The sequence below is a fragment of the Talpa occidentalis genome, unplaced genomic scaffold (assembly GCF_014898055.3).
Source record: "Talpa occidentalis isolate TD23 unplaced genomic scaffold, MPIMG_talOcc4v2.1 talOcc4.16, whole genome shotgun sequence".
Lineage (NCBI taxonomy): Eukaryota > Metazoa > Chordata > Mammalia > Eulipotyphla > Talpidae > Talpa > Talpa occidentalis.
In genome coordinates, this window is record NW_023601653.1 from 60305990 (window position 1) to 60326223 (window position 20234).

At 40.0% G+C, this 20234-nt stretch overlaps 1 pseudogene; it reads left to right on the plus strand.

Annotated features, from left to right (window-relative positions):
- The first annotated feature begins 3660 nt into the window (after window positions 1–3660).
- On the plus strand, window positions 3661–17242 carry LOC119246971 (glutathione S-transferase omega-1-like; annotated as a pseudogene).
- The last annotated feature ends 2992 nt before the right edge of the window (window positions 17243–20234 follow it).

The following is a 20234-nucleotide window of genomic DNA, read 5'->3' on the forward strand; positions in this document are numbered from 1 at the left end:
TCATTATAAAAACTAATTGTATCTGTATCTTTTTACTCAGGTGCATAAATTATTTTTTGAGAAAAAAATATACTTTTCAATAAAAATGAGGACTAGTATGTTTTTATAAGATTCAGCATAAAATTTCTTTGTAAATGGAATATTCCTCCTATGTGCAAAATAAGATTCAATTAGAGAGGGGAAAGTAACTCCTGCAAATTTTCAGAAAACTGAACTGACAAAAAGAATAGTAGCAAAAATGATGTGGAAATTGCTCCTTTTGTGCCTGAGTCCCATGAATATTTATTCAAGTGGTAGAGGGTAGACCAGATGTTGGATAATGTGTTCTGAAAAGGACCTTGATCCATTAAGTGGTGATAAGTTAGTCATTCTAGAAACTCCAGTATAAAACTCTCCTGGAAGACTAGCTCGTATATGCAGCAACAGCACATTTGTCTTCCCATTTGTTAAAATATCTGTTACCTTTTTTCATATTTTTATTCAAAATATGACTTTATGCATGTGCACACACACACCCCTACCACACAAATGCACCTCAGCTTGCCCCCTTGAAATGACTGCAATTTGACATCATGTAGATTATCCAGCAAACTGTTCATACATTAACCCAACTCCAGGGTAGAGAGAGCTCATGGTGGAGAAACGAGCAACAGCCTTGTGTCCTTGTATTTGGACAGACTCATGACCCCCAATTCACATTTGTTACCAACAACGTGGGTTATCACTTTTCTGTATTTCTTTGGAAATAAATCAACCCTAGTGGATTCTGAAAGCACAGATGTTTTCTATGAGTGGGGATTGCTCAAGAGCTCTCTGCAGCTTCTAGATACCCTCAATTACCCAGTCACCCATCCAGCCTAGGAACAAAACTGCTACAGAGCAGTGGTTGCCAATCTATGATTAAATAATTTTTTTCCACTTCAAATTGGCCTCAGAAGGATACATCTATAAACAAAGATCACTTGCTTGGATGTTGTGGCAATGTCTACTTGCCATAAAAGTTCCCAAATGTGGGCCTCCCCGGTGGTGCTGCGGTTGAACGCTGGGTTGCGAAGCTGCCAGCAGTTTCTGCAGTGCCTGTTCGATCCCTGGCTGCTCCCCGGCCACTGGAGGAGGGTCCCACATGGCGCACAGACCTCTCCTGCCGCCCGCTGCTCTCCTCAGCAGTGTACTTTTGTCCTTCTGCCTGCTCTGCTCCCTGCTCTGGCTCTGGTGAATTCTCTCACCCTCCCGCGCTTCTGACTGTACCCAGTGCTTGTATAAATAAATAAATAAATAAATAAATAAATAAATAAATAAATAAATAAATAAATAAATAAATAAATAAATCTTTAAAAAAAAAAGTTCCCAAATGTTTCCTCTCAACTTTGTGCAATGGAAGAGGGCTAGCAGTGTTCAGGCCAGACAGTCTGCAGCGTCCCAAGATCTGGTGGAGGGGGCCACGCTGCCAGAAACAGAGGTTTCAGTCTCTGCTCTGCCACACGCTAAACGAAGCCTGTGACCAGGGCTGCTGTGAGGACCAAAGGCGGTTTTATATAGTGAAAATTTGCAAACAGTGGAAGACTACATTCATATGAGTTATTATTCTTAACTCCTCTGGACTTGCGTTTCAATCTGACTCAAAGATGAGGTAATCTGCCTGGCACTTTAAACGTTAATGAGTCCGTATGTTGATGCATTAGTTTAATAAAGCAAGCAGGCAGCGTGTGGAGAGTGCGGACCTGGAGTTATCTAAGGAACTGAGCCTACAGCAGATGGAGCCTGGCGTCCTGGCATCTCATCCTGGTTTCCTCTCCCTGAGGACTGAGGGAGCTAGAAGAACACGTCAGAACACACTTACAGATCCCACTTGGGAAACAAAGTGAATCCTGATCAGCAAGCTGGTCGCATGACTCACAGCTTCCAGGGGAGCAAGGAGCCCTACATCCCACCACTCACTCCCCTCAGAGAGGCCTGCCTGACCCTGCCTTAATTCTGCCTTGCTGGATGTAAGCCTCTTCCCCAGTTATAGTTCTTCTTAACAAGTCAGATTCTCAATCACAGGGAAAAAGGTCTATTCAAGCAAGTAAAAAAGTAAGGAGTTGATCAGGTAGCCTCCCAATCTCTAGAAGAACTGGGCTTCGAGGCTGTGAGAACCAAGAGAACCAGAACAATACTCAGTCACTGCTCAGGATGACACTTGAGCCTGCCACTGGGGACAGTCTGTCAGCAACCTGCCTACAGCTGCCCCCAGGGCCAGGTGCCTCCGCCCTGTGCATACCAACATATGACCAGCCCAAACATGGCTGCCTCCTCACTTGCTCAGAGTTTTCCAAGATGATCTGCTTTATTTTCATGTGCACATGCCCTATGCCACCACAGACTAGTCTGACAGCCCCATTATTTACCATTGACACTGACTGGATACTATATTGATTCCCAGGGTCCCTTCAACAGATAGTGACAAATTTGGTGGTTTAAAACAACAGAAATGTATTCGCTGACAATTCCAAAGGCCAGAAATGTGAAGCCAAGGTGTTGGCAGTGCTGTGCTTCCTGCCTTATCTCTTGCAACATTTGGTGCACTCCTGACTCCACTTCTACCTTGACATGCCTAGTGCTCTTTTCTCTGTGCCTATCCTCTTGGTCTCTTCTAAGGGCACTTGTCATTGAATTCAGAGCCACCCAAATAATCCAAAATGATATCACCTTGAAATCTTTATCTTAATTTCAGCTATAGAGTTTCTTTTGCCAAAAGTTCATATTCAAGGATGCCGACACATTTTAGTGGACCATCAACCTGCAACAGACACACTCCCCCTTTTACTTCATTCAAAAGGTTCCCCTTTTACTTTATTCATTCCCAAGTCAGAAAATTTTAGACACAGGCCTGGGGAAAGCCAACGAGGAACTAGAGCTTCCCTGCAGGAGAGTGACTATAGACCTTTGTTCTTTCCTTCCCCTTGTTAACACTTGCTCCAAACATATGTGACCAGGAAGGCCCAGGGTAAACCACAGTACCTGGCTGCTGGAGATAGAGGTTGCTTAGGATTTAGGACAGAAGGGTAAAAGAAATTGAGATTTTTAAGTCCAGGTCAACTACTAAGTGGGGAGATTGGATAGAAATGTGAACACCTCTGATACCTTATCAACATTACCTCATAAATCCTCACAGTGATATGCCTTTTATAATTGAGAAAACTATGGGTACCAAGGACTTAAAACCCACCTACAGAAAGCATAAAGCAGGAAAAAAAATCAGAGAAAATGAGTGAAAGAAAACAAGAGGGGATATCATCAATATCAAGAAAGGGGGGCGATAGAAAATAGGAAGTAGGCACCTGAGAGCCAGGAGAATCCAGATTTCAGTAAAGAATCAATGGTATGGCAATTACGAGAATTGTCAACTTTAAGAAATTTCTGGAGAATGGCACAAGGAAGACTCATTATCAGATCAGAGGGAGATGCCTGTTGTCTTTGTAACGGGGCAAAATCAAGAGGTTCCCAGGGACCTCAAACTGTTCAAATTTTATACCAATGCTATCAAGACTATTTACAATAGCCAAATTATGGAAACAACCTATGTGCCCAAGGACAGATGAGTGGATTAAGATGTGGTGTATACACAATGGAATGCTACTCAGCTATCAAAAAAGATAAAGTCTTATCATTTTTGGCAACATGGATGGAGCTGAAGGAGAATATGGTAAGCAAAGTAAGTCAGAAGGAGAAAGACAAATACTGGAAGGTGTCACTTGTGTGTGGAACATAGAAAAACTAAACAAGAGTCAGATAAAGCCAAACTAAGAACTAACCATAGACAGCTGATTCTAGAACTTAGGTTACTAGCCTACCAAAGCACCAAAGTTCCAGAAGCAGCCTCTCCACATGTCTCTCACCCATGTGTCTCTTCTTCCCACTTCATTCTACCTCCATTATACATCTGCTGCTCTCCTTTCTCCCATGCAGCTGCCCCCCTATTCAGGAAGTCCAGTTCATGGTATCCTGGGAGTTGTAACCTGAGAAAGCTGCATGAAAGTGAGTTATAGAAAGTGGCATCTATTCCCTGTGCTGTGATGGTCCTTCCCCTTTCATAGAGATGCACTCTGTAATTCTGAGGCCTTTGTGAATCCTTAAAATCATAAATGCTATTTTAGCAAATGATTCCCTTTGTAAAATGTACAAAGAGAACGCAAAGTCATGCTTAAATGCTAAGACAATTGGACCACCAACTCATCTCACCCCATTGGTTTTTTGTTTGTTTGTTTGTTGGTTTGGCTTAACATTGGTTCACTAATTGATTAACATAACTAATTCCATTCTGGATGCATAAGACAAGGCAACTCGATTACATACAAAGAACGCCATGGGCATTAGTCTCTATTTTGTGGGCCAATGCCTTGGGAAAGGATGGAAAGTGTCCAGGAGACAACCTCACTCACTAAGCCTGCTTAGATTTCCTTCAAAATGAGCCCAAGAGAAGATGCATCCCATCCTGACTCCCAGCGGAAAACTCCAATGTATCCATAGATGCCATCCAACTCCTAACTGCAGTCAGAAACTCACAGCGATAATTGGCCCTTAAAAATTCATTTTTAGGGTGTCCCTGGTGGCACAGGGGTTACATCTCAGCACTATGAAGCTATCAGCAGCCACTACAGCATGAGTTTGATCCCTGGCCAGGGAGCTAACCCACATGGTGCAGCAGACCTCTCCTGTCTCTCCTGCTGCTCCCCTCAGCAGTGTGTTTCAATAGATCATCTGTTCTGCTCTCTACTCTGTCTCTGCTGAATCCTCTCAGCCCTCGCACCTCTGGCCTACACCCCAGTTCTTGTATGCATAAATAAATAAAAATAAATCTTAAAAATAAATCTTATATAGTTATGTAAAAACTCTTATATAGTTATATAAAAATAAAACATATAGTTCTCAAATTTTAAAAAATAATTTTTAATTTGATGAAGTAATTGAGACTCAGCATCTTATCATTCGTAAGTAATATAGAAAATAAAAAATGCTAAGGCTGGGAGCACATTGGAAGCCCCTCCTCACAACCTCCCTGAGGGAAACATGCATGAACAATGAATGGCCCGAGGCCCAGGAGTTGTGAGAAGTAGCATTTTCAGTGTCATAAGTATTTCAAAGCTCATTTATGATTTCTTCAGTCATCCATGAATTATTTAAATGTACATTTAAATTTTTTTTAGTGGTTTTTTTGGGGGGGAGGGTGTTATCTTTTTGTTATTCATTCTGATTTCATTCCATTGTAATCTATATGCCTTTGATTCTTAAGCGTGTGGACACCTGCTTTATGATCTGGAACATGCTCAGTTTTCACAAAAGATTCAAGTGTGCTCCAAATGTAATGTGTGCGTTCTACATGCCAGGTAATTATTTTTGTTGCTGGCTGTGTCCGTGGGAGGGGCATTTAAAACTCCATTAAAAATAGTTCCTTCCTGCTTTTAGTCCCAACTGCAAAAAAAAAAAATTCTTTTTGTACATTCTTCCATCCTTTTTGTATACTCCTTCCAACTGTTTACCTTCTGGCTAGTCCCATCATCCAACTTACACTACTGAGTTTTTCAGTCAATGTGAGAGAGAGAGAAAAAAATTGCGTGAAAGAGAAAAAGCTAACTTTGTATTTCCTTATTCTGTAAGTAGCAAAACCTTATGATCCAAAATTTTGAAATCAGATAAAGCAAAAAGAAATTAAGGAACACTCATGCTTCTACATATATTTCCCCACATAGGAAACCACTGTTGCCTATATTTTCTATGCATATAAATGTAATTATTTTATATAAGTGGATAATATGCACAATACTCTGAAGTCAGGTTAACATAATTTATCTAGCTTTCAAAGGCTCAGAGATACCCCATGTTCACAGCCTACATTGCACTAGTTATTTGGCAGGTATATGCTCTCATGCTAATTTCCTCCCCCCTTTTTTTTTTTTTTGGTGGGACCCTCGCCGGCGGCCTGGGAACGAACTGGCGCTGCAGAGGCTGCGGAGCCTTGCAGCCCAGCGCTCAACTGCTGTGCCACCAGGGGAGGTCCCTCCCGTGGTATCTTAACATGACCTCAGCTCATAAAGTGGCTCCAGCCTGTACACTCTGAGTCTCTTTCCAAATGCACTGTCATTAGATGTTTATCAGCCAAAACCTTGCTCGTTTCCAGATCTCATCTTTCAAATAACTACAAGCATTTTGAAATCACACAAAATCAGGTTTTGAAGATTCAGGACAGGAAATTGAGCTCATGTGGCTCAGACACTTTCTGAACCAGGCAGCGACTCACTCCAGCTAACTCCTTTTGTTCTGGTTTCAAGTTCCCTAGACAGCAATTGAGCATGTGTGAATGGTGCAGATGTACCAATCACGATGAGTATTTCAGTTGGCATGAGTTTTGTATTTTTTATTATAAATGAATGTATTGTAGTTTACTTATTCATCTGTTTTTAAATTGAACCAGAGACTGGTCAACTCCTATTAGCTGACTATTAGCTTCCTGTACCATCTAAGCTGAGGCTCTGGTACAGTACCTAGGCTATGTCATCACTGGTAGTTGTATATCTGGGCTCCCAGCCACCAGGTCCCTTAAAATACATTGTGTCACACTGCCTACAGCAACTCCTACTGTGTTCCACTCCCAATGAGGAAAAAAAAAGTTTCACCTCATCTTGTATTCTTAAGCAATACCTTGGGTCTTTTCATATTGTTCAAATAGGACAATGGGTTTCAGATAGCTTTAGTAGTATATTTTTTTTTATTTTAATAAAGCATGAAGTTCCAGTACTTTTGAGTTGAACTGCATGAACTGCAGAGGAAATTAAAAACCTCCCTTGCTTGCCTTCTCTCTTTCTTCTGCTATCACAATAATCACTTTAAGAATCAGTTCCGGTTTCACCTCAATCTAGAAAATTCCATTGATGCAACTCACCCCAAACTATGTGCTTTCTTTAGACTCTTAAAGTACTACGCTTACCACACAATGCACAATTAACATACTTAGGCCTTGACTACCTAAGACTTTGAAATCATAGAGAACATGGATTATCTTAATCTTCTAATGCCTTCTTTGTAATTTCTAAAAGCTAAGCTCCTGACACGTTTCTTATGAATGAATGGATGTCTAAAGCACTAGCCAAACTTGTAGGTCAAAGACAACTGTATCACCTTATATGTATTTCTGTATTGAAATGCATATTTTCATATTTGGATCTGCAAAGCTATCGATATGACCATATAATTCAGAATTAAGAATAGGTAACAATTGGGCCTCCCTGGTGGTGCAGGGGTTAAAGTCTCAGGATTATTAAGCTATCACCAACCACTTCAGTATAAGTTTGATCCCTAGCCAGGAAGCTAACCCACATGGCACAGCAGACCTCCCCTGTCTCACCCGCTGTTCCCCTCAGCATTGTATATCAGTCAGTCTGCATGTTCTGCTCCCCACTCTGTCTCTGGTGAATCCTCTTACCACCCTTCCGCACCTCTGGCCTACAGCCTAGTGCTTGTATGCATACATAAATAAAAATAAGTATCATTAAAAAAAAAAATGGGCCTCCCTGGTAGCACAGCGGGTTGAGAACAGCGCTGTGAAGCTGTCCGCAGCCTCTGCAGTGCGGTTCGATCCTGGCCGGCTGGCGAGAATCCCACATGGCACGGCAGACCTCTCCTATCATGCCCGCTGCTCCCCTCAGCAGTGTATTTCGGTCGTCTGCCTGTTCTGCTCTCCGCTCTATTCTGGTGAATCCTCTCACCCTCCTGCGCATCTGGCCTGTACCCCGGTTCTTGTATAAATAAATAAAAAAATCTTAAAAAAAATAGAATGGGTAACATTTATGGGGCATGTACCATGAAAAGTAGCATTATACCCATCAGCTCATTTAATCCTCAAAACAATGCTACAAGATAACTAATTTTGATTTTTCAAATAAAGAAATTGGTTCCCAGTGAGAATGGCACATATTAAAAAAACTAGCAACAACAAATGTTGGCGAGGGTGTGGAGGAAAAGGAACTCTTCTGCACTGTTGGTGGGAGTGCAAACTGGTCCAACCACTATGGAGAGCTCTGTGGAGATTTCTGGACCTACTAAACATAGAACTTCCATATGATCCAGCAATTCCACTCCTAGGTATTTACCCAAAGGACACAGAAACATCAATTCCAAAGAACACCTGCACCCCTTTGTTTATAGCAGCACTATTTACAATAGCTAAGCTTTGGAAACAGCCCAAATGCCCAAAAATAGATGACTGGATCAAAAAGATGTGGTCCATATACACCATGGAATATTACTCAGCATTCACAAAAGATAAACACATGCAATTTGCAGCAACATGGATGGCGCTGGAAGGGATCATGCTCAGCGAAATAAGCCAGAAAGAAAAAGAAAAATACCGGATGGTCTCACTCATAGCAGGAATCTAGAAAACTTAAATAAGGGACCAGGAAAATGAATAACTATAAGAAAGTGAAAATCAAAATCAACAAAAAACTATGAACCAGAGACACTTTTTGGGGGGTGGGGGGGTGGGAGGGGAGGGATTGGGGTCAGAATGGGGGGTTTGCAATTGTATGGGGAATATAAAAATAAAATTTATTATTTAAAAAAAAAGAAATCAGACACAAAAGAGCATAGAATGTTTAAATCAATTTATATAAAATAACAAAGCTGGTAAAATCCAGCTACAGTATTAGCAGGTGTTAGGTTATTGTTTCTAATTGAGGTAAACTGAGAAAGGGAGAGAGTGAAAATATTTAGGTGCATGGGAAAATTCTGGAGATGCTTCCTGTAATCTTTTTATGATCTGAAAACTCACTGCATAAAAGAGTTCAATCTGCAAAAACTCATTGAGTTGCACATTTGTGTTCTATAGTATACTTTGTACTTCAATAATTTTTTAATTGGTAGCCTACTTACTCTCTATCTTACACATTTTGTATCTCTCTGCCTAGCTATAGGTTCTGCATAATAAAAGGGTTATAGTCTGGTCCATTAAAAAAAAAATAAGATAAAAAAAAAAAGAAATTGGTTCCAGTCCTACACTTATGCCATATTGCTTATATTGCCTAGTTGACCAGGCCACCTGCAAGCATCTCTTATGTGTCACCTCTGGCACCTAGTCACTTGGATTAAACCCACCCAAAACCAGGGACAAGGTGGAGGTCTGCAGCTGTTCCCCTATTTCCTTCAATCTCTTCCTGTTCTTGGTGACTATTCACTTCTGAACGCCATGAGGGTTGTCTCTCACCTCTCACAACCCTATGACAAGAAATTGACTAGGAAGGAGAGGAGAGAGAAATGGCCATTGCAAGAAAGGAGAATAAAATAGAGGATTTTGTTTAGTTTTTAATGAACGATTTCAGCAGATTTAGATGTTTTAATAAGGAAAGAGTAAAGAGAGAGGCCAAAGATAGGGGAGAACAAACAGTTGATATATAAGGAATGAAAAAGGGACAGAAGAATGTGGAGGGAATGATCTTAGATGACGAGAGGAAGAATCCCCTCTTTACTTTAATGGCACAACAAAGAGATGGAAGTGCAAATCTAGTACCTTCACACATAGGTATAGAAAGGTGTGGGAGGCGTTCCCACATTATGACTTCTACTTTCTCTCTGTAGTAGGAGATGAGGCCTTGATCAGAAGAGGGGAAATGATAAGGGAAATTTAAATAGCATGAAAAGTGTTTGAAATAATCTTTACAGAAAGGGAAAAAGGAAACTGACCAAAGCACCTTAATAACATGAGTAGGTAGAGCTGAGGGTCCACTTGATTCTGGGACTAATGAGTGCTTGATGGCACCAAACATTCCTGCTCATTGGTTGCCTCCCTCAGCACTAGGTCCACTGTGATGCAAGGAGGCAATGCTGAAGGCCCAGCAACTCAATCATTTGAAAGGTTCCATCCTTTTCAACGTGAACCATCATGTGAACCAAACTAATGCTAAGAGGTTAATTTAGAAATGTGTAACATTACATAGAACCATGGCAAACCTTTCCCAGATTAAACATCACAGATCTAAAGACTTAGTTACTTTGACATGTATCTTTTAGCTGTAATGGAGGGACATATGTAGTTTTATTTATGTTATGTAAAATTTAAAAATATCTTACTCATCATCATATCCCCAGTGGCTAGCATAGTACCTGGCATGCTAAATGTGCAGTAAGTATTTAAATAAATATTATACTATGACTTGATATGGCAATAGTAGAAGTATTCTTGGAAACCATATTCTTTTTAAAATTATTTTATTTTATATAATTCTTACATCATTTTTCATTTTTGCACAATGTATGAATTATCATTTTGGTTATATTCCCCATACAATTCCCACCCCCTTATTTTGACCCTAGTCCTTCCTTTCCCCTTCTCCCCCCTACCCTGAGGTGTGTCTCTGGTTTATAGTTGCTGGTTGATTTTGATTTTTACTTTGTATTAATTAGTCTTTTTCCTGGTCCCTTATTTAGGTTTTCTAATTTCCTGCTATGAGTGAGACCATCTGGTATTTTTCTTTTTCTTTCTGACTTATTTCACTGAGCATGATCCCTTCTAGCTCCATCCATGTTGCTGCAAACTGCATGTGTTTATCTTTTTTGATTGCTGAGTAATATTCCATGGTGTATATGTACCACATCTTCTTGATCCAGTCATCTATTTTTGGGCATTTGGGTTGGGAAACCATATTCTTGAATAAAATGACTCAACCTCATAAGGATATGAGTTCTCCCTAACTTATGAAATGAACACAATCTCAAAATACCAACAAAAGTTTTGTGACAGATACATTTTTGCTAAAATTCATATGGAAAAATAAACATGCAAGGATAGGAAGATGATTAAAAAGGGGAGGTCATACAAGCCCAACCAAATATTAACAAAATATATTTTAAAGCCTCTTTCACTAAACACTGTGGTAATTGGAAAATGAATAGATAAATGTAATAGAATAGGCTTATGTGCATAGAGAAAACAGATACAGATGAACTCTCAAATCATTTGGGGGAAAAGATAGACTTTGGTATCAAATGACACTAGGACAACTGGTTGGCAATTTGGAAAATAAAAAAATTATATTCACATCTAATGCTATACATAAGAGCAAACGTCAAATGCATCCAAAATCTAGACATAAAAAGGGAAAGAGTTGGACTATCATTCAGCTTTACAACTTTTCAGGGGCTATCTTGGGGAGCGGCTTATATCTTGACTGTTTCAGAGCTCTGATGAGACCTCCCATGCAGCCTGAAGGCTGCTGAGAACAAATGTAAAAGTGTGAACTATTGTGTCCTCACGCACTAGAGCCCCTGCCACTGACGTAGCACAACATAATCAAGAAGACTCTCAGCTCCAGGTTTATCCCAGAGGAGGGAAACATAAGTACAACTTTCAGACCCCTGAGGGTTGGTTTCAATGTCACCTGTCTCACAGCACAGATGTGACCTAGCATACTCTAGCTTCCTTGGGGCTGCTGACAACTGCGAAAAGGTGATGGGGTATGCTGCAGCTGCAGAATTGTGACACCACACACATACACCAGGGGAGCAAGAGATGATTAAAAATCCTCAAAGAAACCAGCTAATTCCTCTAGAAAGGAATTACAAATATAAAACCAGAGAAGACATACAAAAAAAAAGATTTGAGAAGCTCTCCAGTTTCTCTAGCAAGACTGACTGCTGAGGGTCTTCCTCAATACAAAAGCAGCCGAGGAAGATTGGGAGACATGGGTTTTCCCTACTGCACGGCAGAGTCAACAGAAAGAAACAGGGAATCATTCCCTCTGCCCCCAACAAAAGAAAAAGCTTAATCACTAGAAGTCAACTCTAGTGAAATGGAAGTATATGAAATTACTGAAAGAGAAATCAAAATAATTGTCATTAATAAAATGCTTAATAGATTTAAGGGAACAATACAGGAACAAAGTGAGCTCAAGAGAGATTACAGAAAAAAACAAACAGAAAACTTGGAGCTGAAGAATAAAATAACTGAACTGAAAAACCTAAGTGAGGGATTACATAACAAAATTAAGCAAGCAAAAGAATGAGTAGACACAAAGAAAAGTCATTTGAAATTATCTAATTAGAAGAAGTTAAATAAACAATGAAAAAGAATAAAAAGCTTAAGGACTTATAGCACACAATCAAGTGGGCTAATATAGGAATCCTAGAAGAGATTAGAAAAAAGGGAGCAAAGAACTGTTCAAAGAAATAAAGATGTAAAATGTGTCATCAATAACAAAATTAGGGAGGAGAAAAATATAGTTTTTGTACGTGATTGAGGCCAAGCTGTTATTAAAATAGACTATTAAAAATATAAGGTATTTTATTTAAGCCCCAGTGTAATAATAAGAAAATGCCTATGGAAATTACACAAATGAAAATGAGAAATTAACCAAAGGGTATTACAAAAATAATCAAAGAAGCGCAAGAAAGACAATGAGAGGAAAAGAGACTAAATCAACAGAGCTACAATCAACAGAATGCCAATAAGAAGTTACTCTCTACCCATAATTTTAAATGCAAATGCTCTAAACTCCCCAATCAAAGATATAGAGTGACTGAAAGGACAAAAAAGGATGCCCAAACTATAAATTGTCTGTAAGAGACTCACTTCGGATTGAAGGACACTCACAGGCTGAAAGTGAAGGTATAGACTATATATTCCATGTAAATGGTAACCAAAAGAGAGCAAGGTGGGCATACTTATATCAGACAAAACAGATTTTGTCAAAAAAACTGTCTAAGGTTAGGAAAAAGACAAGGACGCTACTCTTATTCAGTATGATACTGGAAGTCCTAGCCAGAGCAACTAGATAAAAAAAAAAGAAATGAAAGTCACCCAAACTCGGGCCTCCCTGGTGGCGCAGAGGTTAAAGACAGCGCTATCAAACTATCACCAGCCACTGGGCCATAGTAGCACTTAGCACGTTTGATCCCCTAGGGCCAGGGAGCTTCCACTAGGCATATCAGACCTCTCCTGACTTGCCCACTGCTCCCCTCAGCAGTGTCTTTCAGTAGATCTGCCTGTTCTGCTCCCCACTCTCTCTGGTGAATCCTTTCACACACGCAACCCCCATGGCTTACACCCCAGTTCTTGTATGCATAAATACATAAATCTTTAAAAAAAGAAAGAAAGTCATCCAAACTAGAAAGGAAGAAGTAAAACTACTTTTTTTGCAGGTGATATAATCTCTTATGTAGGAAGTCCTAATGACTCCACCAAAGAACTATTAGTACTAATAAATTCAATAAAATTACAGGATATAAATCAACTTAGAAAAATTAGTCATGCTGGGCCTCCCCGGTGGCGCAGCGGTTGAGCCTTGGATGCTAAGCTGCTCACAGCCTCTGCAGCACCAGTTCGATCCCCGGCTGCTCCCCGGCCACCAGAGGAGGGTCCCACATGGCACTCAGACCTCCCCTGCCTCCCGCTGCTCCCCTCAGCAGTGTACTTCCGTCCTTCTGCCTGCTCTGCTCCCCGCCCCGGCTCTGGTGAATTCTCTCACCCTCCTGCGCTTCTGACTATACCCAGTGCTTGTATAAATAAATAAATAAATCTTTAAAAAAAAAAAAAATCTTTAAAAAAAAATTAGTCATGCTTCTATACATTAAAATCTAAAACAGAAATTTAAAAAGCAATGCCACTTACATAGCATTAAAAAGAATAAAATATTTAGCAATAAACCTTATTAAGGAAGTGAAAGACATATTAAAAACTGTAAAACATCAATGAAAGAAGATGTAAAAAATGGAAAGACAGTCTGTTTTTAGATGATTTAATTCTGTTAAAATATCCATACTACCCAAAGTGATCTGTAAATTCAATGCATTGCCTGTCAAAATCTCAATGGCATTACTTACAGAAATAGAAGAAATAATCCTAAAATTTATATAAAACCACAGAGGACCCTAAATAGTCAACATTTTTGAGAATGAAACATAAAGCTAGAAGTATCACACTACTGATTTCAAAACATGTAATACTGCTCTAATAAGTAAAACAGTATGGTACTGGAATGAAGACAGAAACATAGGCCAATAGGAGAGAATAAGAGACCAGAAGTAAGCCCCCCCCCACACACACACACAGTCAACTGATCTTTGACAAGGATGACAAGGACATACACTTGGCAAAAGGTAGCCAAGAACACACTTAGAAATACTATACACAAAAACAAGTCAAAATCAATTAAAGACTTAAATGTAAGATCCAAAACTGTAAAATTCCGAGGGGCAAACCTTCATAACATCGGTCTTGGCAATGATTTCTTTGATATAACAAAAAGTACAGGTAACAAAAGCAAAAATAGATATGGGACTACATCAAACTACAAGGTTTCTGTACAGAAAAGTACAAAACAGAATGAAAAGGCATCCTACAGAATGGAAGAGAAAGCTTACAAACCATATGTCTAATAAGGAGCTAATAACCAAAATTAAAAGGATCTCCTACAACTCAAAAGCAAATTAGCAAACTGATTTAAAAATGGAAAAAGGACTTGAAAAGACATTTCTCCAAAGAAGATAGACAAATAGCCAACAGTTCAAGATGCTCATATCATGAATCATCAGGAAAATGAAAACCATAATGACAGAGAGCTAGACATCACACCTGTTAGGATAGCCATTATTAAAAAATAACAAATATTAGGAAGGTTGTAGAGAAGTTGAAATCTTTGTGAATTCTTGGTGGGAATTCAAAATGGTTTGGTAGCTATAAAAACAATATTCTCAAAAAAACTAAAATTACAATTATGAAATGATCCATTCATGCTACTCTGGATATATACAAAAAGAATGAAGTCAGGATCTCAAAGAGATATTTGCCCTCCCATGTTTATTGCAGCATTAGTCACAATAACCAAGAGGTGGGTGGAAACAACATAAAATATTTACAAGATTAATGTATTAAAACAAATGTGATATAGACACACAATGGAGTATTATCCAGGCCTTGGGAAAAAAAGAAACTGTCATATATAAGAGCTTTGATAGATCTTGAGGACATTAGGGTAGGTGAAATAAGAGTCACAGATGGACAACTATTTACTGCTTGATTCCTCTTACATGAGGTATCTAAAATAGTCAAACTCATAGAAACAGAGTGGAATGGTGGCTGCCAGAGAATAGGAGGAGGGGAGAATGGGAAATGTTCAGTGGATGTAGTTTCAATTAAATGAGATGAAAAGTTGTAAAGATATGCTTTACAACATGTGCTTATAGTTAATTCTGTGGCTGGGTATTGGATACTGAAACCTGGGGTGTGAAAAACTGAAATAGGAAGTAGTTGGAGGGGGGAGGTTTAGCAAACTGTCTATGAGGGGAATGGAAAGAACCCAGTTTTTCAAAGTGAAACAAAAGAACTTGTGAAATATTATTTTACACAGACATTGTCAAATCACATGGACTCCATTAACCCCTGGCACTTTATAACATGCCTATGGGGTAGGAACTATCATTATTATTCCCACAGGTGGAAACAGGTGCAGAGTTACTTGCTTAGGGAGTGGCAGTGGAGATTGGAAACCCTATGATGGGATTCTAGAAACAAGATACTTGACTATGTTTCACTGACCAGAGAGGGAAGGTAAGGAGGAAAGTAACATAAGTCATCTCCTAGCTCATCCAATCCCAGTGTCACAAGAGGTGTTGGGTGGAAAACAGAGCGAATCAAAGTACAAGCTCACTCTCTGGGGAGATTCAGAATCTCTACATATGGAGCCAGCAAAGAAAGAGCCCATCTCAGAGTCTAGAGGGCAAGTATGGAACATTTATTTAGCTGATTATTTACAAAGATGAGTGGAGTCTCATCTTTTGAATGTGGGGCACTCAAAGTCCTCCCCTGGTGGGTCATGCGCCACCATCGTCCATGCAGTGGGAGAATCCACCTAGACTGGAATTCAATCCCATACAACCCAGGTGCCCCAACGTTTTGGGCTGCTCTGGGGCAAAACAGAATTTTTGAGACTTGCCCTTGATTTCAAGGTATTTAGGGAGACTACACACATATAACACTCAAGAAATAGATACTAAGGGCCAAATTTATATTTATATAATGGTATAAATAATACAATAATAACGCAGGGAAGGAAAAAGTCAACAAGGACCAAAGCAGCTTCACAGTAAAGCTCATTCCTCCTTCTTTGGACCTCATCAAACTATTTGCATATGGTACTGAGCATTGTTCTGTCTTGCAATGCAGTAATCTATGTATTTACCTAAACCCCACTACCAGAAACTTAGCTCTCCCCTCTAGGGCAAGAGATACAAATTTTATCTTAGGGGACATTACAGTATGAAGCATAGTGACTTCTTGTTTTTTAACTAGACCCTTCAAAGTGTTTGGTGAACCTATCTGGTTGGGGCTTAGTGGGGAGCCTTCAATGACAGATTGATTTGGAAAGGAAGAGAGGAAAAGGATTAGCAGGAAGACAATGTTATCAAAAGTGGAAAGAAAGGGCATTAGAACACAGAATGTTTAATCAAGACAGAGAAAATAAGATGGAAAGGCATGGGGAGTCAGGATGTAAAAACTAAGTGATGGATGGACTAGTGAATCACCTATAAACAGGAATTGAGGGTGGGGGTGCAGAGAAGGTGGGGGTTTTCCAGCCAGAAGCTTGGCTAAGGGCTTCTCACTCCCTGGGCTGGTTCCCAAGGGCCTGATCCATGCCTGTAGCATGAAGTTCTGCCATTCACCAAAAGGCCACTTCTGATCCTGAAATCAAGGGAATCAGGCATGAAGTCAACCTGCAACATAAGCCTGAGTGGTTCTTTAAGAAGAATCCCTTTGGTCTGTTGCCGGTTCTGGGGCAACTGATCTGCAAATCTGCCATCACTTCTGAGTACTTGGAAGAAACATATCCAGGGAAGAAGCTGTTGCCAGAGGTCCCCCATGGGAAAGCTCATGGAAAGATGGTCTCTGTGTTATTTTCTGAGGTACTATCTCTGATAACAAACATTCTTAGAAGTCAAAATAAGTTAGACTGTTCTGGCCTAAAGAATTGTTAGAGGAGTTTCTGAGCAATAAGACACCATTCTTTAGTGCAGTTCTCTGTCTATGACCCATTCCCTCATCTGGCCCTGATTTGAAAGGCTGTAAGCAGTGGAGGTGAATGTGTGTGGAAACCACACTCAAGAACTGAAGCTTTGGGTGGAAGTTCCTGGGGAACTTTGGGGGAAGATCCTGCATACCAGCCATCTTCATTGCTGGGAAGGCTTTGCAGGGTTTCTTAGACCTCTACTTGAGGCATAGACCCAAGACCTGTGGCTTCAGGCTTCAATGGAAATAGGAGTCACCAATGAAAATATGTCTGATATTTTCCTTCACTGATAAGAATAATAATATACTTTTATTCTGTCAAAAAAATAAAAAGACTAAGTGATGGAAATTGAACTTTCTTATATGGCCTGTGAGCTTTCAACAAATGCAGGTCAGGGGAAATTTGAGTCTCAATCCTGAGATTGGATTGATACCGCAGCATGAAAATTCTGAAAATGCTTCCCAGATACAACCAGTGGTCAGTGGAGAAGGTTTGAATAAAAGTGTAACAATAACTACAAAAATGACATAATGGAACTGTTAGCATGCTTATTCAAAAGTGAAAAGACTTAATCCGAAAAGTACTTTATGTTTCAAAGTATACAGCAGCCAGTTACAGTGTATTAAGAGGATCTCTTTCATCAGGACTTAGAAATATTTGCATTTTGTTTCTATAAAATGACATTTCCTATGGCTATTTTCAAATTAAAATAACCTCATTGTAACTATAACCTCATTATAAACATTTTGGAAAATACTGACATATGAGGAAAAAATTACCCTCAAACCCAACATAAAGACATCCATTATATTATGCTCACATAAGTCTTTCCTTTGCTTAGCCTGCCCCCTATCCCTCTCCCCCATTTTAAAACTGTATGCATTTGGAGAGATAGCAAGGTAAATATGTGTGCAGTAACAGTCAATGATCATATAACTGGCAATTGATTTACATCCTCCCCAACCACCACTGTCACTGCATTAAGCTTGCAAAAGCTTCTCTTAGTATTTGGACTCTGTTCATAGCACGTGGTGGGGTCTTGTATATATGTGCATTTTAACGGTGTCAACACATCAGCGTCACCGCCTCCCTGTACTGTTTACTAGTGGAATATGTTTCTCTTCCCTACTGCATGCCTGGTTCCACTGTCCTGGCATCAGAAAAATGCTCCGGAGGCTCCAGGTCTTGCAAACTTCTTGAAATCTGTTTCTTCTGCCTCTACCGGAAGCCCCTTTCTCTTTCAAGAGCTCAAATCAAGTTAAAAGGTGGGTACATGGGGAAAAAATAAAAAGATGCCATGCTTTTCTCCTGATCCCTTCTTCCTTTGCCCCACCCACTGTTTCCCCCCAAACACCCATAGAGAAACCTGCTTCTCCAGTTTCCTACCTGAGCACAGACCAACTCAGGTAGATGGATGCACATGAATATAAACTTCATCAGACAAAAGCAAACATGAATCCCAGTTTGGTTCAGCCACAGATACCACACTATTTATAACCAACATTAATAAGCTCATTCCCTAGAAGATGAACAATAGAAGGATGGGCTTCATGATTGTTAATAGATCTCCCCTGAGTCATTTGTTTTTTGTAGCCAATTTTCAAAAACATGACTCCCTTTCAATAGGAGTTGTCAGGATGTAGAAAAACATTGCTCAACTTATTTGGCAATGGAAATGGCTCTTGGGGTTTTAATGAAACATTGCTTTTGTTATGTAACTCTTGTTAACATAGCTTTCCAACCACATTACTTGGTAGGTAGTACTAAACAGAAAAGCATCTGCCTTGCTTTAAATGGTCATCTGCACGGTGTGGTGACAAAATGGACCGTGAGTTTCTGGTTTAGAGGAAACAAAAAGCAAATGCAACCCTGCTCATGGCAGCACTGAGGGCGAGTTGTCCCCTCCACGGCAGAATCCACCTGAGAGCATAGCACCAACTGGGTTCCTGGATTTCCTAAACTGAGTGAAAGATCTTCTGCTAAATCACTACATTACAACCTCCCTATTCTTCAGGTCTTCATTTTGACCAGTCACTCAACTCATTGAAGTATAGCAAAGTAATTCTTTCAAAAAATGATTCCTTTAAGTCCTATTTTCTGATGCCTTGAACATATGCTGCCGTAGCACATGTGCTAAAATTAACTCATAGAATTCCATGGTTGCAATGTTTCCCTGCAAAAAAGTCTGTAGCAGATTCTCCACTAGCAAACTCAATCTCATCTGTAATACTCTGCAGATAATGGCCTCCCTGGTGGTGCAAGGGGTTAAGTCTCAGCACTATCAAGCTATTGCCATCCCCAGTCAGGGAGCTGACCCACATGGCACCGCAGACCTTGCCTGTCTCCCCTGCTGCTCCCCTCAGCAGTGTATTTCAGTAGATTTGCCTGTTTCACTCTCCACTCTGTCTCTGGTGAATCCTCTCACTCCCCCCTTCCCCCACCCCCCCCCCACCCCGCGCACCTCTGGCTTACACCCCAGTTCTTGTATGCATAAATAAAAATAAATCTTTAAAAAATACTCTGCTGATAACATTTTTCACTTCCCCTCAATTGGAATGTTTGTTGTTTATTCTTTTTTCCCTTACCAATTTACAACCTATGATTTTCTAATAGCCACCTCTTAATAGCCACCTCTGTTGAGATAAGGCTCTGATAAACCTGAAAGACTAATGGACTGATGGATTTAGACTAGAAAGTGTGTGTGCTTAAAGAGAAAGGGTGTGCTGGCTGCTGAGGGAGGGCAGGGAAGAGGTGCCCAGAGCTTAGGTATTGGTGGCAGCAGGAAAGGGGAATTCTGGAAAAATAAAAAGCTAGTTAGGAAATCAATGAACAAATGCTCATTAAAACTAACCCCTTTTTGGAACTCTCCTGCACTGCTGGTGGGAGTGCAAACTGGTCCAACCACTATGGAGAGCTCTGTGGAGATTTCTGGACCTACTAAACATAGAGCTTCCATATGATCCAGCAATTCCACTCCTAGGTATTTACCCAAAGGACACAGAAACATCAATTCCAAAGAACACCTACACCCCTATGTTTATAGCAGCACTGTTTACAATAGCTAAGCTTTGGAAACAGCCCAGATGCCCAAAAATAGATGCCTGGATCAAGAAGATGTGGTACATATACACCATGGAATATTACTCAGCATTCAAAAAAGATAAACTCATGCAATTTGCAGCAACATGGATGGCGCTGGAAGGG